At 37.5% G+C, this 21,887-nt stretch overlaps 1 protein-coding gene and 1 non-coding gene across 2 annotated transcripts in view; one reads left to right on the top strand and one right to left on the bottom strand.

The window, feature by feature from the left end:
- SPRED1 (sprouty related EVH1 domain containing 1) overlaps positions 1-21,887 on the top strand; it is a 118,772-nt gene that overhangs the window by 8,680 nt on the left and 88,205 nt on the right. The window lies entirely within an intron of this gene.
- On the bottom strand, positions 12,700-12,830 carry LOC138074736 (small nucleolar RNA SNORA70). Its single transcript, XR_011144548.1, has one exon. It is a non-coding gene; the product is annotated as a small nucleolar RNA SNORA70 (small nucleolar RNA).

Here is a 21,887-nt window from a genome sequence, read left to right as displayed (position 1 = left end):
GGTAGAGCGCAAGTGGGGAAATCAAAAGGTAGATTTTGATCAAAGAATACAGACGCCAGAGTGGTAACATGATGGAAGATTAAAGTAGAAACAGGCTGTTGGAGTAGAGGAACCAGGACTTTTTGGGATATTTTAAAAGTTCACCAGTATGGCTGTTCAGTTTCCTGGGTTGGTATCAGAAGTTGAGGTGGAGAGGAATCCTGAGCCAGGGCCATTGTATTTAATTAGTTTGTGGGATGAGCAGCTTAAAATTGAGTATGAATATTGACATCTGCCAGTGCAATTTTAAGAAACAGGAGTAAGGGTTTTGGAATTGGAAATTGAAAAGGAGGGTGTCACAGAGGATAAGAAAAGGGAAGGGCTTATCCTGGAGGAGTTGGGAGTATTGGAAATGATAGGATCTCATGTAATAATGGTGTTGGGAATTAGGAAATAGGAAGGAAGCTAGACATGTGAATAAATTATCCAGATATGGAACTTACCATGAACGTAAAGATTTTTCTGAGAGAATGACCAAAATGACTGATACTATAGGGCTTTATCCAAATATATTATGTTGTCTTTGACAGAACATTTTGTATTTTGGGGATACTTTAATCTAATATGGTTAGAAAGATCTTTTCGAAACAAAATTCACTAAATTTCTAAAATTGACTTAGTATTCATAATTAACATGATTCTATGAGTGAACTCCGGGAGATGGTGATGAACAGGGAGGCCTGGCGTGCTGCGATTCATGGGGTTGCAAAGAGTTGGACATGACTGAGCGACTGAACTGAACTGAACTGTGTTTACTACTGACCATCCCATTAAGACTTTGGCAAGTCATGTAACCTGCCTTTGTGCTTGATTTTCCATCTGTAAAACCAGGATAACATGTCCCTACTTCAGAGGGATGTTAAAAGATAAAACGTAACCTTCCCTCCTCCCTCCATAACACTTTTTGATTAGAGATAAGAGAATATTAAAAAGAACTTTCAGTTCTTGAGAAGAAAGGTACTATGTTCATGAAATAATCAGTACTCATTTTCATTTAGCCTGAAGGTAGGGTTACTTTTTGAAAAGGATTGTGGACCTGATGGAAAACTTGTATTTGAGTGTAAATGTTAAAAAGCTGCTTTTCAGAAACACTTAAAATTTAAACATTACAACATGCAAAAAATAATATAAATCTCTATTGTGTATATTTTTAAAAGCAATTTTAGTATCTGAGCACACTTGGAAATACATATAAGTAGATTTGATGTCTCTCCATCAAAATTGGCTTCCCTGATAGCTCAGTTGGTAAAGAATCCACCTGCAGTGTAGGAGACCTGGGTTTGATTCCTGGGTCAGGAAGATCCACTGGAGAAGGGATAGGCTACCCACTCCAGTATCCTTGGGCCCTTGTGGCTCAGCTGGTAAAGAACATGCCTGAAATGTGGGAGACCCGGGTTCGATCCCTAGGGTGGGGAGATCCCCTGGAGAAGAGAAAAGAAAGCTACCCTCTCCAGTATTCTGGACTGGAGGATTCCATGGACTGTAGTCCCGTGTGGTCACGAAGCGTTGGATATGACTGAACAGCTTTGACTTTCATGAAAATTAGCTAATTTCAGTGGGAAAAAGCCATCTTTTGCAGACTTGAATGAAGGAGCTTTCAAATTATATGGAGGGGGGAAGAAACTACTTTCATGGGAGATGGGAGGAGGAATCTTTTTTTCAGGTTATTAAAGATTTAGATTTTTAATTTTTTGCCTGTGCAATCAACTAGGAACTCATAATAGGTGACATGAGCTAGATCTGCTAGCTAGAAGTTTGTTGCTGTGGCTTAGTGCTGACTTTAATTTGGACAGCTAAAGGTCTGTAAGCTTATGTTTAGTTCATTTTATAATCATCAGCAACTAAAGCAAAAATTTGTTTATATTTTGATTTAGCCTGATGTTTAACATTATTAGTCTGATTCTGTGTCATTTGTTATTTCAAAAATAATAGCCTTAGATATGTAATTACTAAAACTTGGTTTAGGATCGAGTTTGAAGTTATCTGTGAATCAAAGTCCTAAATGAACATAAATTAGGAGCTTAAAAATATGATGAAAAATGTGTATGCTTTTTCTCTTGAGAGTTATTTTATTTGATCCAGAAAACTTAATCAACTTAGTAAGAGTTAAGAAAATATAACAAGTAACTTTTTGTTATTTAAAAAGTGAAGTTGCTCAGTCGTGTCCGACTCTTTGCGACCCCATGGACTGTAGCCTACCAGGCTCCTCTTTCCATGGGATTTTCCAGACAAGAATACTGGAATGGGTTGCCATTTTCTTCTCCATTAGTAAGTAGTCTATCAAATTAAGATATTTTTTCAGCTCTATTATAATTTTTTCAAAATGAAAGGGGAGAGAAGTAGATGAATGAGTGGACAAGCTGGCCTCTCTATAATCACCTGAGTTTTAATTTGCAGTTTTTCCTCATCTTGATACTTCTGGAGAGAGCAAACTTAGCTTCTAAGTTTTATCAGTTCAGCTCAGTCATGTCCGACTCTTTGTTGACCCCATGGACTGCAGCACACCAGGCTTCCCTGCCCATCACCAGCTCCTGGAGCTTGCTCAAATTCTTGTCTGTCGAGTTGGTGATGACATCCAACCATCTCATCCTTTGTCATCCCCTTCTCTTCCTGCCTTCAATGTTTCCCAACATCAGGGTCTTTTCTTTCCTTTTTTTTTTTTTTTTCCTTCTTTTCACAGTTTTAATTTTAATTTTAATTTTTTTTTAATTTTTATTTTTACTTTATTTTACTTTACAATACTGTATTGGTTTTGCCATACATTGACATGAATCCATTCTAATGAGTCAGTTCTTTGCATCAGGTGGCTAAAATATCGGAGTTTCAGCTTCAGCATCCGTCCTTCCAAAGAATATTCAGAACTGATTTCCTTTAGGATTGGCTGGTTTGATCTTGCAGTCCAAGGGATTCTCAAGAATCTTCTCCAAAACTACAGTTCAAAAGCATCAATCCTTCAGCGGCTCAGCTTTCTTTATGGTCCAATCACATCCATACACGACCTCTGGAAAAGCCATAGATTTGACTCGATGGACCGTTGTTGGCAAAGTAATGTCTCTGTTTTTTAATATGCTGTCTCGATTGGTCATAGCTTTTATTTCAAGGAGCAGGTGTCTTTTAATTTCATGATTGTAGTCACCATCTGCAGTGATTTTGGAGCCCAAGAAAATAAAGCCTGTCACTGTTTTTTTATTTTTTTCCTCCCATCTCTTTGCCATAAAGTGATGCCATGATCTTAGTTTTTTGAATGTTGAGTTTTAAGTTATATAGGTCCTATTGAGTCTGAATCTATACTGAGTACTCGGTCCCAGCATACATCATACAAAAGTAGTTTGACTTAAATAATTACTGGCTAATGTCTAGTCATTTTTGCATCTTATACTGTCTCAGCTAGGTCCTTAGTAGGAGGAAAATGAGTTGAATCCTTTTAACTGACTTCTGATATCTGAATATCCCCACCAAGCTGGTATGTTGAGATCCTAACCCCCAAAGACAATGGTATAATAGTGTGGGGCCTTAAATCATGAGGATGGAGGTTCCACAGAGTCCCTTGCACCATGTGAAAAGTCCCTAGCTGTGAACCAGGAAGAAGGCCTTTACCCAACCATGCTGACATCTCAATCTTGAACTTCTCAGCCTCCAGAGTTGTGAAAAATGAATTTTTGTTGTTTATTAGCTACCTGCCCCATTCTGTTGTATTTTGTTATTGCAAGCTGATGGACTAAGACACTGACTTTGTTTTGGGGAGGACAAAAAAGGGCAAAACTCAGCATAGTTTTCAGTTGTTTCTAGTCCCATACAGATATGTTTTTATTTGTTTTAATAGTGTATATATGAATATTATTTATTTTCATCAAATATACTTAATTTCTATACTTTTACATGGTTTTTTTAGTAATCATTATTTTAATGTCTATAATAGTTCATCAACTTGTACCATAAGTTTACATAGGTATTTTCTTGTTAGTGAACATTTTGGTGTCCAGCTCTTGGCTTATCAATCAAATTGTAATGAGCATCTTTTCTGCATACATTTGTTTTTTTTCTGTTCAGTTAATTTCTTAGGATACATTTACGGGAGTGAAATACTTAATGTCAAAGAATATGTGGTCTTAAAAAAAATTCTAATTATGAAGTGTTGCTTCCAAACAATTGTATTTTTTGCCTATTGTGGATTATTTATAAATGTGTTCTCATATTTCTTAGATTTTATTTTTATTCTTTAGTACCTTGTGGGTTTTTTACGTTGCTCCCAATATGTAATTAAGTGACAGCTAATGTTTGAATGACTACCAGCATTGTCTTCAGAGAAGGCAATGGCACCCCACTCCAGTACTCTTGCCTGGAAAATCCCATGGACAGAGGAGCCTGGTAGGCTACAGTCCATGGGGTTGCTAAGAGTCTGGCACGACTGAGCGACTTCACTTTCACTTTTGTGCATTGGAGAAGGAAATGGCAACCCACTCCAGTGTTCTTGCCTGGAGAATCCCAGGGACGGCAGAGCCTGGTGGGCTCCCGTCTTTGGGGTTGAACAGAGTCGGACACGACTAAAGCGACTTAGCAGCATTGTCTTAAAATCATTTGTTAGATTTAGTCTTAATAACAGCTGTTTGAAATGTTATTACTATTATTACCTGCAATTACAAAGGTGAGAAAACTGGGACTTAAGAAAGTTGCATAGCTGGTGAAGACTCCAAGGCCCATGCCCTAAAACAGTAGCTTTTAAACTCTTGACTGTAACAGTAACAAATACTTTATATTTTTTAACAAAGTGTGCATCAGTTCAGTCGCTCAGTTGTGTCCAACTCTTTGCGAACCCGTGAATCGCAGCACTCCAGGCCTTTCTGTCCATCGCCAACTCAATAGGTACATATATACATTCATACATACACACACACAAAACCTTTTGTAAAACAAGTTGAACTTATGATGGCACAAGCTGATTTCTGTATTCTATAGGTTAGAATTATAGAATATTTTATCTATTCTGTGTAAAAATAATGCTGCTTAAGACACTTGTAGTTAAAAGTTCCAGGTTCTGAACTACAGTTCAATTTATGGAATATTGTCCTTTAAGGATGTGTCTCCTTATTGGTACTAAAGATTTACATTTATGTTCAGCTTATTATTTCAAGAAAATAGATACTCTGAAAAGGTATAGGATTCTCAGGGTAGTGTATTTCAGGGTTGAGTTGTGAGGCATTGTAGGGGAATAAGATTTGAGTCACTGAAGCTAGGTTATAGAAATAAGCGTTACATCATTGTGTCTCATATTTCTTTTGCTGAAGTGCCCCGAATTTATCATTCCTGAATTTGGGAATGTATCCCAAAGCAGCTTGTAAAAAGTATATAATTATTTTGAAATCTGATAAACAATTTCAAAGATACTATGAATATTGCATTTTAGTCAGTAATTGAGTTGTGTTTTCAATATGAAATGAAATGTTTTTAATCATTTATATTAGGAAAAAAGGACAACTTTTACCTGTAAAGTCTTTGTGTATTTATATCTTATGGCATTATATGCCTCTAACTTGTGTGGCACATTTCTGGGAGGAAGTGTACTCTGGTTAGAGGCAGCATTTAGAGTACATTAGGGTGTTGCTCAAGGGCAAGTCGTGATTGTGCACTGTAATTACAGCAGATGCCATTTTCAAACAAGTAAGAACGTAAAAATCCAGCAAAGATTAATAGAAACTTTTTGAAGTACAAAAAGAATACAGTGACATTGTAGGAAACTTGGAATGTAGCAGGAAATTACCCATAGAGGAATTTTTCTTTTTTGCACTCATGTTAAAAGTTTTATAAAGGCAAAACATACATAGAAAGGATTTTAAGTTTAAGATTTGTTTCTCTAAAAATGTCACATAGATCATATGATTTATATAGATAGTGAGTTACCTGTATCAGAAAGAATAGAATTATGCCAACTGGCACATTATGAAATCTGGAAATCTATTTAGAAAAGAAAAGAAACTCAGATTCTAGTCTCAGTTTTGGCATTTACTTATGTGGGTTAGAGCAAGTCTTTTAGTGTCTGAGCATCTGTGCTCATGAAGACAGTAATCTTTTCTTACCCATAAATTACTTTTTGCATGAAAATTTTATAAAAATGGATTTGTGTATGTATGAGTTTTGATTTACCAATGGGGAGAAGTGTTTTTTAGACGATTGGGAAAAAAAATAGTAAGCAGAGAAGGCAGAAAAAGGAAAGGTTTTAGAAGACTTCAGGAAGAAGAGGAAAGCCTAGGAATTAGAATCGAAATGTCTGGGCCTGTTTGGGGAACTAAATGGTATTGGTACATATAAAAAGTATAGCTAAGTTAAAGATTATTTGTTGTTGTTCAGCCGCTAAGTTGTGTCCAACTCTTTGTGACCCCTGTGGACTGCAGCACGCCTGCTTCTGTCTTTTTTAGATTTGATTTCCACTTTAGGAAATGGGAAAGAGGTTAGTTTAGTGTGAGAAGAGATTTTAATCTATAAATATTCTATAAATATATCATAGGATTTTATTCTACGATTTATTCTATACATCATATGAATTTTATCCTGATACATTGTTCCATTTTGGATAATATTAATAGCTGAAGTGTATTAAGTATTTTGCTGTATGTCAAACATGAATTATCTCATTTGACCTTTCATTCCAAAGCAGATTATGATTAACTTTCAATTCTTTTTTTTAAAAACCTTTGGTGCACAGAATTAGACTAATGATTATCTTGGTTCATACTGTCATCATTGGTCTATGTATGGACCTCTGTAATCTATTATTTTTACTTTTTTATTTACTTGACAAGTATTCACTTAGTATAATCCAAGAATCAGAACATTGATGATAGCTAAAATCTACCTAACATACTGCTGTTATATTCCTTTGACCTCTTCCTAAAGGTTACTTTGTCATGTGTTGTGTATTTATCATTTTGTTGCTGTTGTTCAGGGACTAAGTTGTCCATGAGGTTGACTTTGCCACCCCACAGACTACAGCATGCCAGGCTTTTCTGTATCCACTATATCCAGGAGTTTGCTCACATTCATGTCCATCGAGTTGGCGATGCTATCTATCTCATCTTCTGCCACCTGCTTCTCCTTTTGCATCAGGGTCTTGTTCAGTGAGTCGGCTGTTCACATCAAGTATTGGCCAAAGTATTGAGCTTGAGCTTTAGCAGCAGTCCTTCCAATGAACATTCAGGGTTGATTTCCTTTACTTCCTGTTAAAAAATACCTTTATCATATATATGTATGCCTAACAGTGTCTCATTAGTTTTGAAATCTATAAAGGGAATATGGGCTTCCCTGGTGGCTCAGTGGTAAAGAATCTGCCTGCCAATGCAGGAGATGCAGGTTCAGTCCCTGGATTGAGAAGATCTCCTGGAAGGAAATGGCAGTGCACTCCAATATTCTTGCCTGGAAAATCCCATGGACAGAGGAGGCTGAAGCTACAATCCATACGACTAAACAACAACAACAAAAGAAATATACTTAGTATATATTAACTCCTGAACTGATATTTTTATGCTCAGTAATGTATCAAGATGTCTGTGTTCTTTTTGTTATTGTTTTTTATTCATTTGCCCTCCTGTTTAATACTCCATTGTGTTACATTACCAGACAGTCTGTTGTCTGAGAATATTTGAGTTATTTTTAGGTATTTGCTATCATGAGTGTTACCACTGTGAACATTTTTGCAATATTCTAATGCAAAAGTTCTAATGCTAAAAGTTCTCTTTAATGTATTTAAGGTTAAAATAGTTGGATTTAAGTTATGTTGTAAATTTTCAAGTTTACAAGGTAATATAAAACTGTCCCCATGTAGTTCCAATTTGTACTTCTACTGGCAGTGTAAGAAAAGGGGTATAAAAACTGCATTTTTATAACAGATGGTATTTGCTAACATTTTTTTTTTTTTGCTTACTGTGTGACAGACACTGTTCTAAATGCTTACATGAATTAATAAATTTTTAAATTCCCACATCCATCCTATTGGGTATTGTTACATCTGTTTTATAGATGAGGAAACTGAGGCATGAGAGGACTAACCTATTAGTACATGATAGGATTCAGACTTCGTTAGGTCGGGCTTCAGAGGCCAGCCTCTGAGCTGTTGTGATATCTTACCTTTCCAAATGCCCATTTATGGATTCACCTTCTCCTTTCCTTTTCCTCTGTCCCCATTGGTTTCTTGGCCTTTATTTGCTTTTGATAGTGAGTTTTGGTTATTGTTTCCTTATATTATTTTGTGTTAGCATTGTCCATTGTGTAGTTTTCCTTTAAAAAGCAATTTCTTAAACAACCAAAGTTTTCTCATTTGTAGAATGAGTAATGAGTACCTAGCATTTTGGGCTCTAGTAGTTTGTAACTTGACATAATCTCCTATATAGAAAATTTTCACATTTTCTCTTTCTTAAATATTAAGATGTGAAACAGTTTAGTATGCTTTATTCATTGTAAAATTTGATTTAAAGTTAATTCTTTATTTTTAATAGAATATTGTCAGCTTCCCTGGTGGCTCAGACAACAAAGAATCTGCCTTCAGTGTAGGAGACCTGGGTTGGGAAGATCTTCTGGAGAAGGGCATGGCTACCTACTCCAGTATTCTTGCCTGGAGAATTCCATGGACAGAGGAGCCTGGGGGCCTATAGTCAAAGAGTTGCAAAGAGTCAGACACGACTGAACGACTATCTGTACATCAGTAAGCTATTAAGTAGCTAACAAAATTCTGGCATGGACGTGAATGTATACTGATTGCAGCATAGGCTTTTGTGTATACATCTGTTGAGCTGAATGAAATTTTTTCCTTTAGTGTTTGTAGGTATTGTTCTTGAGGGGTTTTTTTGTTTGTTTTGTTTTTTTAAGCCAGTTGTCTTTGTAATCTGCTGCCAGTTGGTCGGTAAATGTTTTGTTTTACCCTTTAGGTACTGAGTTAAGAGAAAATATTTTAAAATTCTGATTCTAGTGATAGATGACAGTTTATTTGACAGTTTATTTGGTTACTATTGAATGACAAAGTTCTAGGTATATATATATAGTTATATATACTTAATTATCCATATATCTTGCCAAAGTAGGATATTATCTCAACCTCAGATCTTGAAGTGTTTAGGTGCTATAAAAATAGTACTTAGAACTGTTTCAATAAAGAAAAGTCTGTTAATTCAAATCCATTATGTGTGTGCTGCACATTTAGTAGTAGTTAAATGTTTCAGTGCAGTGAGCCCTATAAGGATCAGTCATACATGTGTGGTGAAGTGGTAGGCTGATAGAAACAGCCAAACAGATAGAGATCAGGATGTTGCAGCATTTCTTACTAGTCAAATTTAGACCTTTTTCTGGTTTTTACATTGCTCTTAGCTTTGGCACAGTCATTAATATTGATTCTGAGTGAAATAGATAAAACAAACATTAATTGAGCATTTGTTATATGCCAGAGAAAGGATTGGAACTAAATTTTTTTTAGTTTTCTGGTGTTAAGCCAATAAGCTTTGGGGATACAGATGAGTAAAATCTGAGTCTTTGCCTTCACAGAGTTCTCAGTCTGACACTGGAAATACATGATTGGTTCTTTGGTAATGAAGGACTTGATTCCTTGCTATTGGAAAAGATAGTTCCAGAAGAGTGAGGAAAAACATTGAAAGTAAAAATTACTTCATTTTGGAAAGACATGTTGACATGTTTTGTATAAAACTTTGTGTGTAGTTCAGTAATCCGGTGATTAAAGTAGCTACAGTCTTGCCTTTCAATCCACTTTGAAGTTTTTATGGTAGGATAGGATTGTGTCTCGGAGAAAGCAATTGCACCCCACTCCAGTTCTCTTGCCTGGAAAATTCCATGGACAGAGGAGCCTGGTGGGTTGCAGTCCATGGGGTCGCTAAGAGTCGGACATGACTGAGTGACTTCACTTTCACTTTTCACTTTCATGCATTGGAGAAGGAAATGGCAACCCACTCCAGTGTTCTTGCCTGGAGAATCCCAGGGACAGGGGAGCCTGATGGGCTCCCGTCTATGGGGTCGCACAGAGTTGGACACAACTGAAGCGACTTAGCAGCAGCAGCAGCAGCAGGATTGTGTCTGAATGTGGACGTGTTAGTCGCTCAGTTGTGTCTGACTCTTTGTGACCCAGCAGACTGTAGCCTGCCAGTCTCCTCTGTCCATGGGATTCTCCAGGCAAGAATACTGGAGTGGGTTGCCAATCCCTTCTCCAGGAGATGTTCCCCACCCAGGGATTGAACCCAGGTCTCCTGCATTGCAGGCCGATGCTTTACCATCTGAGCCAGCAGAGAAGCTGTGAATTTCTCCAGGCAAGAATACTGGAGTGGGTAGCCATACCCTTCTCCAGGGGATCTTCTTAACCCGGGGATCAAACTCAGGTCTCTGGAATTGCAGGCAGATTCTTTACTGTGTAAGAAAGGTAAAAGATTTAAGGACATCCCTGGTGGTCCAGTGGCTAAGACTCCAAGCCTCCAACACAAGAGCCCTGAGTTCAATTCCTGGTGAGGGAACTAGATCCCAGATGCTGAAACTAAGTTAACAGGCTGGAACTAAAGATATAGCACGCTGCAATTTAAAAAGATCTCGCATGCCACAGTGAAGGTAGAAATCCTACATGGGGCAACTAAGACCTGGAGTAGCCAAAAAAATAAAAATAAATCTTTATAACGAAGGTAAAAGATTTAGTGTCTTAACAACTTAGAGCTGAGAGTAGATGATTATTGTGAACTTAGCCTTTTTATTTAGACTATGTATTATAAATAGTTACATTTATTGATGTTTACTTAAAAGATGTGAAATCTTTCATATATATAAATTGGGCTCCAAAATCACTGCAGATGGTGACTGCAGCCATGAAATTAAAAGACGCTTACTCCTTGAAAGGAAAGTTATGACCAACCTAGATAGCATATTCAAAAGCAGAGACGTTACTTTGCTGACTAAGGTCCATCTAGTCAAGGCTATGGTTTTTCCAGTAGTCATGTATGGATGTGAGAGTGGGACTGTGAAGAAAGCTGAGCGCCAAAGAATTGATGCTTTTGAACTGTGGTGTTGGAGAAGACTCTTGAGAGTCCCTTGGACTGCAAGGAGATCCAACCAGTCCATTCTGAAGGAGATCAGCCCTGGGTGTTCTTTGGAGGGAATGATGCTAAAGCTGCAGCTCCAGTACTTTGGCCACCTCATGCGAAGAGTTGACTCGTTGGAAAAGACTCTGATGCTGGGAGGGATGGGGGGCAGGAGGAGAAGGGGACGACAGAGGATGAGATGGCTGGATGGCATCACTGACTCAATGGACGTGAATCTGAGTGAACTCTGGGAGTTGGTGATGGACAGGGAGGCCTGGCGTGCTGTGATTCATGGAGTCGCAAAGAGTCGGACACGACTGAGCAACTGAACTGAACTGTATATATATATCTGATATATATAAATCTAGTATATATAAATAAAATTATATATATTAATGTTTACTTAAAAAGACTTTAATCTTTTCTTTTTTAAAAAATCATTTCTTTGCCTAGCAAGAGCTTTGAAATGAGTCATTTGTAATATTTTAGTCCACCTGGGTCAGGTTTTAGTGTAAGAACATTAGCTGTATTATCAAAGATAGATAAATGGTGCAAGCAGCCTAAATTTGATAGGAAGACAAAGGAGGCATTTTAGATGAAGTACATTGTTGAGGTTCCAAACTCCTCAAGTGACTTGCCATGAACTTAATGAACCTACTGTAAATTTTCTGTTTCTTCTTAATTATTATATTAAAAACTATAGATTTTATGGGCAGAGAGGTCAAGGTAGAAGCACTGAAGGGTTTACATACACATGCTGTTTTGTCATTGTCTCTCATCAGCCTACATAATCTTGAGAATTTTTCTCTATTGTATGCTAAAGAGCTTTCGAAAGTTTGTGGCAGATACTGGTAAAGCAAGCAAAAAGTAGTTCTCATATTGCTGTGTTTCCTCAGAAATTTCATGTGTGTATACAGTCTTACTTTGAAATAATTTTAGACCTAACAAAACGATAAGAAAAAGTGTACCAAGAATATTCATCTATTCTTCGACTGGCTTTCTAAAATGTTAGTATCTTAAATAGCCAAACAGGAAATTAATATTGGTAATAATATTATCTACAGACCTTATTTCAAGTTTTATCAGTTGTCCTGCTGGTGTCCTTTTTTCTAGTTCAGGATCCAATCCAGCGTTGCGTGTTGTAGCAAGTATTCACGTCTCTTGGTTTCCTGTAATCTGGAATAGTTCTTCAGTCTTTCTTTCATAATTTTGAAACTATTTTGAAGAATACTAATCAAGTATTTTGTAGAGTGTTCTTCAGTTTGCATTTATCTGATGCTCAGTCTTGATTAAATTGAAGTTAAAAGTTTTGGGCGGCAGTACTATAGAGTGAAGGTGTGTTCGTGCTTCAGGAGGTCTATGATGGTGATACATCCTGTATTAATGATAGGAACTTCGATCATTTGGTTAACGTGATGTCTGCCAGGTTCTCAGTCAGGGCTTCCGTCAGTTGCTTCTTGTTCTGTAGCTTGGCACAGATGGACATTATGACTTAACCAGTGTGGATCCTTGCGAGTGTCCCCCGAGGCTTTCCAAAGGCATTGTGCATACCTGTCTGGGGCCTAGGTTGGGGACACTATACCAGTCATGAGTGTCCACTGGAAAGGGCTGTCTCCAGGGTCCCTTAGAGCAACCCATATAGGCACCATGATGCATACCCTGCGAAGAGGCTGTTTGCAGCCATGGTACACCAGGCCCCCTCGGGGAAAAGAGCACAGTCAGCTTAACTGACTGCAAATGAGCACTTACATTTTGTCTTCACAATGTGTTCTACGTTCATTTGATATTTTCCCTGCCACAGCTTTAGAGTCATTGCATTTATCCAAGGAACTCTAATTTCTTTTATTGGAGACTTATACTGAAAAACTGTTCCGAGTAGTAGGTGTGCTTATGGGCTTGCCACATGGTACAGTGGTAAAGAATCCACCTGCCAGTGCAGCAGATGCAAGAGATGCAGGTTTGATCCCTGGGCCAGGAAAGATCCCCTGGAGTACGAAATAGCAACCTACTCCAGTATTCTTGCTTGGAAAATTCCATGGAACAAGGAGCCTGGTGGGCTACAGTCCGTGGAGTTGCAAAGAGTTGGACGTGACAGATGTGCTTATTGGCATTGGGGTGAGGCTGGTGGAGCAGACCCCATTTTACAGATGAAGAGAGCTAAGCTGAAGGTTAAAAGTCAGATAAAAGGAATTGAGTTGGGACATAAGCTCAGGCCTTTTCAGTCCAGAGTCCAGATTCTTTCCACTTGTTCCCCTGTATCTCTGCAGTTCCTTCCTTACATTTCTCATTTCCATTAATTCTACTATTTGTCTTTTCTGGCACAGATAGGCACACTCTAGTTCTTAAAATTCAAGGAAATTATTAAATAGTATAATATTTCAAAACAGAAAATAGTCTTTACAGTTTGAAAAAATATTTTATTATATGCTTACTGTGGTTAAGGCAGTATGGTGGACATTGGTAGTATTTGAGTATGTGCTTATATGTTTTGGGAGGACATCATGCTGAGAATTTTGTTTGTTTATTTTACAGTGGTATTTTTTTCCCTTCAATAAATAGCTGAGGGGTTGAGGTAGATTAGGGGTTGGGGCTGTTGTGAACTGATTCATCGTCCAAGAATCTAAATGGCTTAGAGATTTATATATTATATATAAATCATGCTAAATAAATATATAGTATGTAGGTTAATATATATTTATATGTGCCTCTTTTTAATGTACTGCCACTTAATAATTTTAGTAATATTATGCGACCATTTAAACAATATCTGTTGGCTGAGCACACTTAAATAAACACTTTATTGTTGCTTCTAATTTTTGCATTAACTTCTTGAGTTGATACTATTTTCCCCATATTCCACGTGAGCAAAGAGAAGTGACTTGCCTAAGATCATAAAATGTAATAAATATCATAAAGTGGTTTTAAATCCAAGTTTAATGCTGCCTATTGTGTGAAGCACTGTTTGTGTTATATTTGTCTTCACACTTTCAGAGTGTCCCTTAGTTCTCTTGTTGAGGGTGTGATGAAAAAGTTTATTCTGTTTACCTACATATGGGCTTTTGAGCTCATTCTGCCATGGTTGGAGGCCCAGTTCTGTCACTTATCAGTTTCGTGATCTTGGAGTTTTTTTAAATCATGTGTGTAAAATGAGGGTAATAATTCTATCTGCTTTGGAGGGTTATCTTGAGGATTAAATATTAACTCATGGAAAGCATTGAACTGTGCAAATAGCAGGTGCTGAAGTGGTAGCTGCCTGTTAATAATAGTAGGGGTAATAGTAGAAGTAACTGATACATTGCAAAGAAACATCAAAAATTCAACAGTAGAATAAACACCAATAATTGACAGGTATTATGATGGACTACTTGGGATCATTTTGTGACTATTGGATAATTCATAGAATCAAAGAAATTGGGAATGAGAAAGGGATTTGATTAAATAGCATCTTTATCTCTGATTTTTTTGAAAAAGGGTACTAAGGCCATAATGATAAAGTAACTTGCCCAAACTGTTAAAGTTGCATTGTATCACTCTCATTGGAAACTTTGACTTTATGGCTGTTAATTCAATGTTCTTTCCACTACAGATTTTTCCCCTAGTCTCTGTTAAGGGAAATAATTTATGTGGGATATCATTCTCTTCTTTATTTTTGGAGTCCTTGATACCTACTGGTATCAAAAAGTAATTCCTAAAATATAGCCAATTAAGTTGGAAGATAATACATGATTTGCCTCTTTAGAGGGGTTTAATAGGAACAGCAGATAAATAAAAGAGCATCTCTGAAAGCGTGGTTTAGTTCCTCTTGCTGGGCAGCAGAATGTTGGCATGAAATAGTTTATTTTTAGCTTTAGGGTAAGTTCTTTATTAATTTTTAGAAAAGTGAAAAACAGATGCAAAGAAGATAATGATCATCTATATTCTTATCCAGAATTAATCGCTAACTTAGTGTATTAAAAAGCAGAGACTTCACTTTGCCAACGAAGGTCCATACAGTCAAAGCTATGGTTTTTCTAGTATTTATGTTCTGTTGGATGTGAGAGTTGAGTGATAAAGAAGGCCAAGCACCTAAGAACTGATACTTTCAAATTACTGTCCTGAAGAAGACTCTTGAGAGTCCCTTGGACTGCAAGCAGATCAAGCCAGTCAGTCCTAAAGGAAATCAGCCCTGAATATTCATTGGAAAGACTGATGCTGAAGCTGAAACTCCAATACTTTGGCTACCTGATGTGAAGAACTGACTTATTGGAAAAGACCCTAATGTTGGGAAAGATTAGAGGCAGGAGACGAAGAGGACGACAGAGGATGAGATGGTTGGATGACATCACCGACTTGATGGACATGAGTTTGAGCAAGCTCCAGGAGTTGGTGATAGATAGACAGGGAAGTCTGGTGTGCTGCAGTCCATGGGGTCGCAAAGAATCAGACATGACTGAGCAACTGAACTGAATGACTGAACTGAACTGAACTGAACTGATGCCCGTTTCCTAAACTCAATGAGAAATGTATTCTTTACACCTTAACTGTAATCTTTTACTTATTACAGCTTTTAAAGTAAAAGCTTGTACATTATAATTTGTCTGATGATGATTAAAATTCGTTTGGTGATGTCTGTTTTCATTTCAACATTACCTGTTTTTAATTTCACCTGAGGACCATGACTTGTAGTTTATAAGAGCCTTAATAGCACGCTGTTTTAGTTGTTAAAACACTCTGTATGAGAACCACGATGCTAATTTAAATATAGTATTGCTCATAATTTTAGTGTGTTTCCATGAGATATGAACATTTTGCTGAACATTTTGGGGGGCAGGGCACAAAGTGGTATTAGGCTTTGTATAAATGTGTTGTGTTGTCAAGGAGGACATGTTTACTTTGTGAAATTACAATGACAGATTTGAAACGTTTCTTTGCAGAAGGGGGAGTCAAGATCATGTAATCATTTTTTAAAATCATTTTTAAAGTAACTGCTATACACCTACATTTAGATTGATAAAATTATAGAAAAATGAAAACTATAATTGATAAAGAATATTCCAAATACTGTTCTTACTTTTACATAAATGAAGCTGGGGATAAAGAGCGACTTTTTTCTTTACTTTCACAGCTTTTTAAATTGCAGAGAACTACAACAACATAAATTTTAAATTCTTGTTCAGTCACTTATAAGTATGTCATTTATGCTTACTTAACCTCTTGAAACTTTAGTTTCCTTATCTGTTATATAGGATTACCACCATTTTGCAGGGTTATTGTTGGAATTAAAAATAATAATTTTACTCCAAATAGATTGGGTATATAGTAAAAGCCACATAGATTTTGCTGTTAAATGTTGTTAGACCTTGGATTGCTTTGCTTCATTTTGGTACTTTGATTGTTTTTGATTATAAAAGACGAGAATAAAGGTAACCTCTGACTCTGCTACTAAAGAATAGCCATGATGACATCCAGCATGTTGTGAATTTTTCTAGAATTTTTTAAAGGTATATTATGCACATTTTATCTTATTATTTCTCTAAAACTGGGTCTTCAGGATTTGGCCTCTTACCAAATATAAGTGAAGTATGAGTGGAATATATAGCTCTTGCAGAGTTTTCAGCAAGAGTTATATGTGTGTTTTTTTTTTATTTTTTTGACCACACTGCACGTTGTGTATGAGATCTTAGTTCTCCAACCAGGGATCAGACCTGCACCCCTTGCCTTAGAAGTGTGGAGTCTTAACCACTGGACTGCTAGGGAAGTCCCTTAGGTTTTTGAAAGATCACTCAAATGTTCTTGGCTTCTAAATATACTAAAGACACTTTTATTTTTAAGTTACCTTCTTCTTCCTCAAAAAAGTCCATTGATATTTTAAACTGAATTTCCAGTAGATAAACAGAATTTAGACAGAATTGTCATCTTTGTAATATTGAATTTTGCTTTTAGAAAACATAAAATGTGCTTTTATCTGTTCAGGTCATTTATGATCTTCATGAACATTTTAAAGATTTCTTTATATTGATCCTGCACATTTCATTTTAGTAATTTTATGTTTTATTGTTGTGGGTTAGTTCTTTTTTATAATCTTAACTCACTGGTAAAGAAAAAAGCCAGTTAATTTTTATGTATTTTTTATATTCAACTGCTACACTGTGCTTTCTTGTTTTTTTTTTTTTAATAGACCTTATTTTTTAGAGAAGTTTGAGGTTCACAGCAAAACTGAGGGGGAGGTACAGATTTGCCACACACTCGCTGCCCAGACAGGTACCTAACTGTCATGTTGTCAACATCCCCCACTAGAATGGAACATTATTACAATTTATGAACCTACACATCAATCATCATTATCATCCAGAGTCCATAGTTAACATTTAGAGTTTATTCTTGGTGTTGTAGCATAGTAATCACAGTTGTTTTAAATTTTTAGTTTGGTAATTCCAACATCTCTACCATGTCTGAGTCTGGTTCTGTTCCTTTGTTTCTGTAAATTGTTACCTTTTATTATGATATGCCTTGTAATTTTTTCTTGATAACCAGACATGGTGTATTGGCTGAAAAGCTATAAATAGGCCTTTAGTAATGTGGTAAAGTGTGTGTGTGTGTAGGGGATGGGTAGGGAAGTGTTTTAAGCTCTGTTATTGTGTGTGTGTGTGTGTGACTCTTTGTGACCACATGGACTGTAGCCTGCCAGGCTCCTCTGTCCATAGGATTTTCCAGGCAAGAATGCTGGAGCAGGTTGTCATTTCCTTCTCCAGGGGACCTTCCCTACCCAGGGATTGAACCCATGTCTTCTGCATCTCCTTCATTGGCAGGCAGGTTCTTTACCAGCTGAGCCACAGGGGAAGCCCCCTAGTTCTGTTATTAAGTTTCAGTCTTTTTTTGCTCCAGCTTTATTGAATTATAACTGACAAGAATTCTTTATACTTAAGATTTACATCTTAGTGTTTTGACATCTGTATACATTATAAAATAATCACAGCAGTCAGTGTAATTAACATATCTATCACAGCATATAGGTACTTTTTTTCTTTTTTCTGTTAAGAACATTTAAAATGTACAGTTAGCAAACTTCAAGTATATAATTCAGTATTGTTAATTATAATCACATTGCTGAACATTTGGTCTCCAGAACCTAGCTTTTTGTGATCCTGTGTCTCTGGATTGTGAACTTCTTAAATGCTGTTTCTCCCTCATGCCTCTTAAGGAGGACAAGATGGCTGAATCGGGCTGTTGTTGGATATTTGTTTACCTTCCTTTAGGTCAGTTAGGTTCTGATACAACTTGAGGTGGTTATTGTTGTTTTAGTCAACCAGTTGTGTCTGACTCTCTTGTGACCCCATGGACTGTAGCCCACCAGGCTCCTCTGTCCCTGGGATTTCCCAGGCAAGAATACTGGAATGGGTTGTCATTTCCTTCTCCAGGGGATACTCCTGACCCAGGGATTGAACCTATGTCTCCTGCATTGGCAGGTGGATTCTTTACTTCTGGGCCACCAGGAAAACCCGTTTAGGAGGTTAAACTCTGGTTAAATAATTTCTCCTGAAGTCAAGCTTTGTTAAGAACAGTGTGCTCCAGTGTATTTCAAAATTCCCTCTTCTGGAAATATGAGGGAATTTTCCCTGATATTCTCTGTGAGGACTTGTTAGAGGAAAAACTAACAAAAGTGCGGGGTGCATTTTGAGGACTGAATTTTTAAACTTAGAATTGTTCACTCTCCTTCTCCAGCAGCTCATCAACACCCCCGTCCCCTGCAGCAGCACTGTTTCCCAAAGAGCTCTCTGCCCTCAGGCTTCTGATCTGATAAACTGTCATTCTCTACAATCTCTGCCTCTTCAAGGTTGGGGGCAGTAGTTTGCCCTGTGACCTCACTTTTATTACTGATCCCAAGAAGTGTTGATTTTTCAGCTTGTTAAGCTTTTTACTTGTTGTTAGCATAGATTGGTGGCTTCCAAGCTTCCTGTGGGCTGGATTGGAAACAGAATGTCCTTATTTTTCTAATGAAAAATTTGTGTTAGAAGTGATCACACAATTTTAAATAAGGATAATTTTTAAATATGTACTTCATTTCTCTTTTCCTCCCTCACTCCTCTTTAATCATATTACTATAATATTAATGTTTTAACTTCCTCAGAAATGTCCTATAGCTGGCTGTAAGAAGTGCCTCAGATTTTTTCACTTAGAGGTGTGTAGTAATTATGGAGCTTTTAATAGCCTTTACATATCAGGTAAGTATTTTTCTGTATTAACTTTGTCGACAAAGGTCCATCTGGTCAAAGCTATGGTTTTTACAGTAGTCCATGTATGGATGTGAGAGTTGAACTGTAAAGAAAGCTGAGTGCCAAAGAATTGATGTTTTTGAACTGTGGTGTTGGAGAAGACTCTTGAGAATCTCTTGGACTGCAAAGAGATCCAACCTGTCAATCCTAAAGGAAATCAGTCCTGAATATTCATTGGAAGGACTGATGCTGAGGCTGAAACTCCCAATACTTTGGCCACCTGATGTGAAGAACTGACTCACTGGATGCTGGGAAAGACTGGGAAAGACCCTGATGCTGGGAAAGATTGAAGGCAGGAGGAGAAGGGGACAACAGAGGATGAGATAGTTGGATGGCACCACTGACTCAATGGAAATGAGTTTGGGCAAGCTCCAGGAGTTGGTGATGAACAGGGAAGCCTGGCGTGCTGCAGTCCATGGGGTCGCAAAGAGTCAGACAGGACTGAGTTAACTAAACTGAACTGATTTCTGTAGCAATATACATTCTTTCAAGAATATTTTCAAGAGTTAATGTTGAAATTTTTTTTAGCATCTGTTCAAGGTAGTAAAGTCTTTCTGAAACAATGTCTTCATTCCCAGATTAGTTTCTTTTTCAGCATTTGAATCTTGGGCTACAAGCTATGTAAAATAGTATTTTCCTACTTTATTACATTTATATTTAAAACTCTGCTCATGTTTCTATGTGTTTTTATTTATAGTACACACTATTATGTTGCTATCTGTGTTGTCTATCGTGCTCTTTTAGATGGTGAACTCCTTGAAGAAAGTGGTGTCCTTTACAGAAAGTAGTCTTCAATAAGAAAAAGCACTATCCCTTCCTTCATGTTTCCTCTTCTTCCTAATTTACCTCCATTCATCCTTAAGCTCTTATGAGATCCAGAGTGCACTTATTTCCTGGGAAGACAAATCACTCTGAGATCCTCGGTAGTCTTCCCTGAATGACACGTAGTTGAAACAAGTTTTAATTTATATCTTTTGTGTTTTGCTTGGATTGTAAGAATATACTTGCTTGCAACTCTCAGTGTTGTTAGAGTTGGTTTTGGAGGCTCTTAGGCTTATCTGTCCTAAGTTAAAATTACTTGACCACAAGGGTGCAGGGGAATGACTGCTTCTGGAGGAAGGGGCTCAGGAGAAAGGTAGAGGAAGCTCGAGAATGAAATTTTCACATTTTAATCTTGCTTAGTACTAAAAATTGTATAAAACAAATATTGTCTTCACAGAGGGTTATCAGTGTGGCATATTTAAAAGTAAGATGGGGTTGTATGTTTTTCTGTTTCTTTACTCAACAATTACATACGTATTGGTCACTAACTATATCTCTAATTACATTCTACTCAGTACAGTAGTAAATGAGGAAAACAGCACCCCTGCCCACGTGGAACGTAAGCTGAGGTGGAGTCGCTTTGAGTCGTGTCCGACTCTTTGCGACCCCGTGGACTGTAACCTACTGGAGAGGATTGCCATTTCCTTCTCCAGGGGGTCTTCCTGACCCAGGGATCGAACCCGGCTCTCCCACATTGGAGGCAGACGCTTTAACCTCTGAGTCACCAGGGAAGCAGGGCAACATAAGTTGGAACATGGAACATAAGTTCTGTTAATAGGAGATAGACAATAAATACCTAAAGAAGTAAATAAGATAATTTCAGATAGTCATAAGCATTATGAGGGAAATAATGCCAAGAAAAGAAATAGAGTGTAATACATAAGAGTGGAGGGAAGCTGGATGTTGGAACTAGTTTAGATTCAGTTCAGTTCAGTCGCTCAATCATGTCCGACTCTTTGCGACCCCATGAATTGCAGCACGCCAGGCCTCCCTGTCCATCACCAACTCCTGGAGTTCACTCAAACTCATGTCCATCGAGTCAGTGATGCCATCCAGCCGTCTCATCCTCTGTTGTCCCCTTCTCCTCCTGCCCCCAATCCCTCCCAGCATCAGAGTCTTTTCCAATGAGTCAACTCTTCGCATGAGGTGGCCAAAGTATTGGAGTTTCAGCTTTAGCATCAGTCCTTCCAGTGAACACCCAGGGCTGATCTCCTTTAGACTGGGTGAGTCTAATTTGAGGAGGGTTCGTGTTATCTAACACTTAAGGAGGAAACCAATAGAATATCTCAGGGGAGTCTCCGAGAAAGTGCAGAGGATCTGGAGTAGAGGGAAACCATTTAAAGAGCGGAAAGAATGCTGTTGTGGTTGGAGATAGTGAGTGAGCTAGGAGAGGTAGTCAGAGAAGTGCTGTTTTATGTCTTTTATAAGTGATGGTAATGAGCTGTTAAAAGATTTTAGATTGCCAAGCTATTTTAAATCAGTCGTTTAGTTATGTATATTGAATTCTTGAGTTAGTGCTTTCTTTTGGAACTTAATTTTTAAAATTATCTAAAGCTGAGTACAAGAGAAGGCAATGCCACCCCGCTCCAGTACTCTTGCCTGGAAAAATCCCATGGACGGAGGAGCCTGGTAGGTTGCAGTCCCTGGGGTTGCTAAGAGTCAGACACGACTGAGCAACTTCACTTTCACTTTTCACTTTCATGCATTGGAAAAGGAAATG

The sequence above is a fragment of the Capricornis sumatraensis genome, chromosome 2 (assembly GCF_032405125.1).
Source record: "Capricornis sumatraensis isolate serow.1 chromosome 2, serow.2, whole genome shotgun sequence".
Taxonomy (NCBI): domain Eukaryota; kingdom Metazoa; phylum Chordata; class Mammalia; order Artiodactyla; family Bovidae; genus Capricornis; species Capricornis sumatraensis.
The sequence above is the reverse complement of the archived record's forward strand: the minus strand, read 5'-3'. Positions and strand labels throughout refer to the sequence as shown.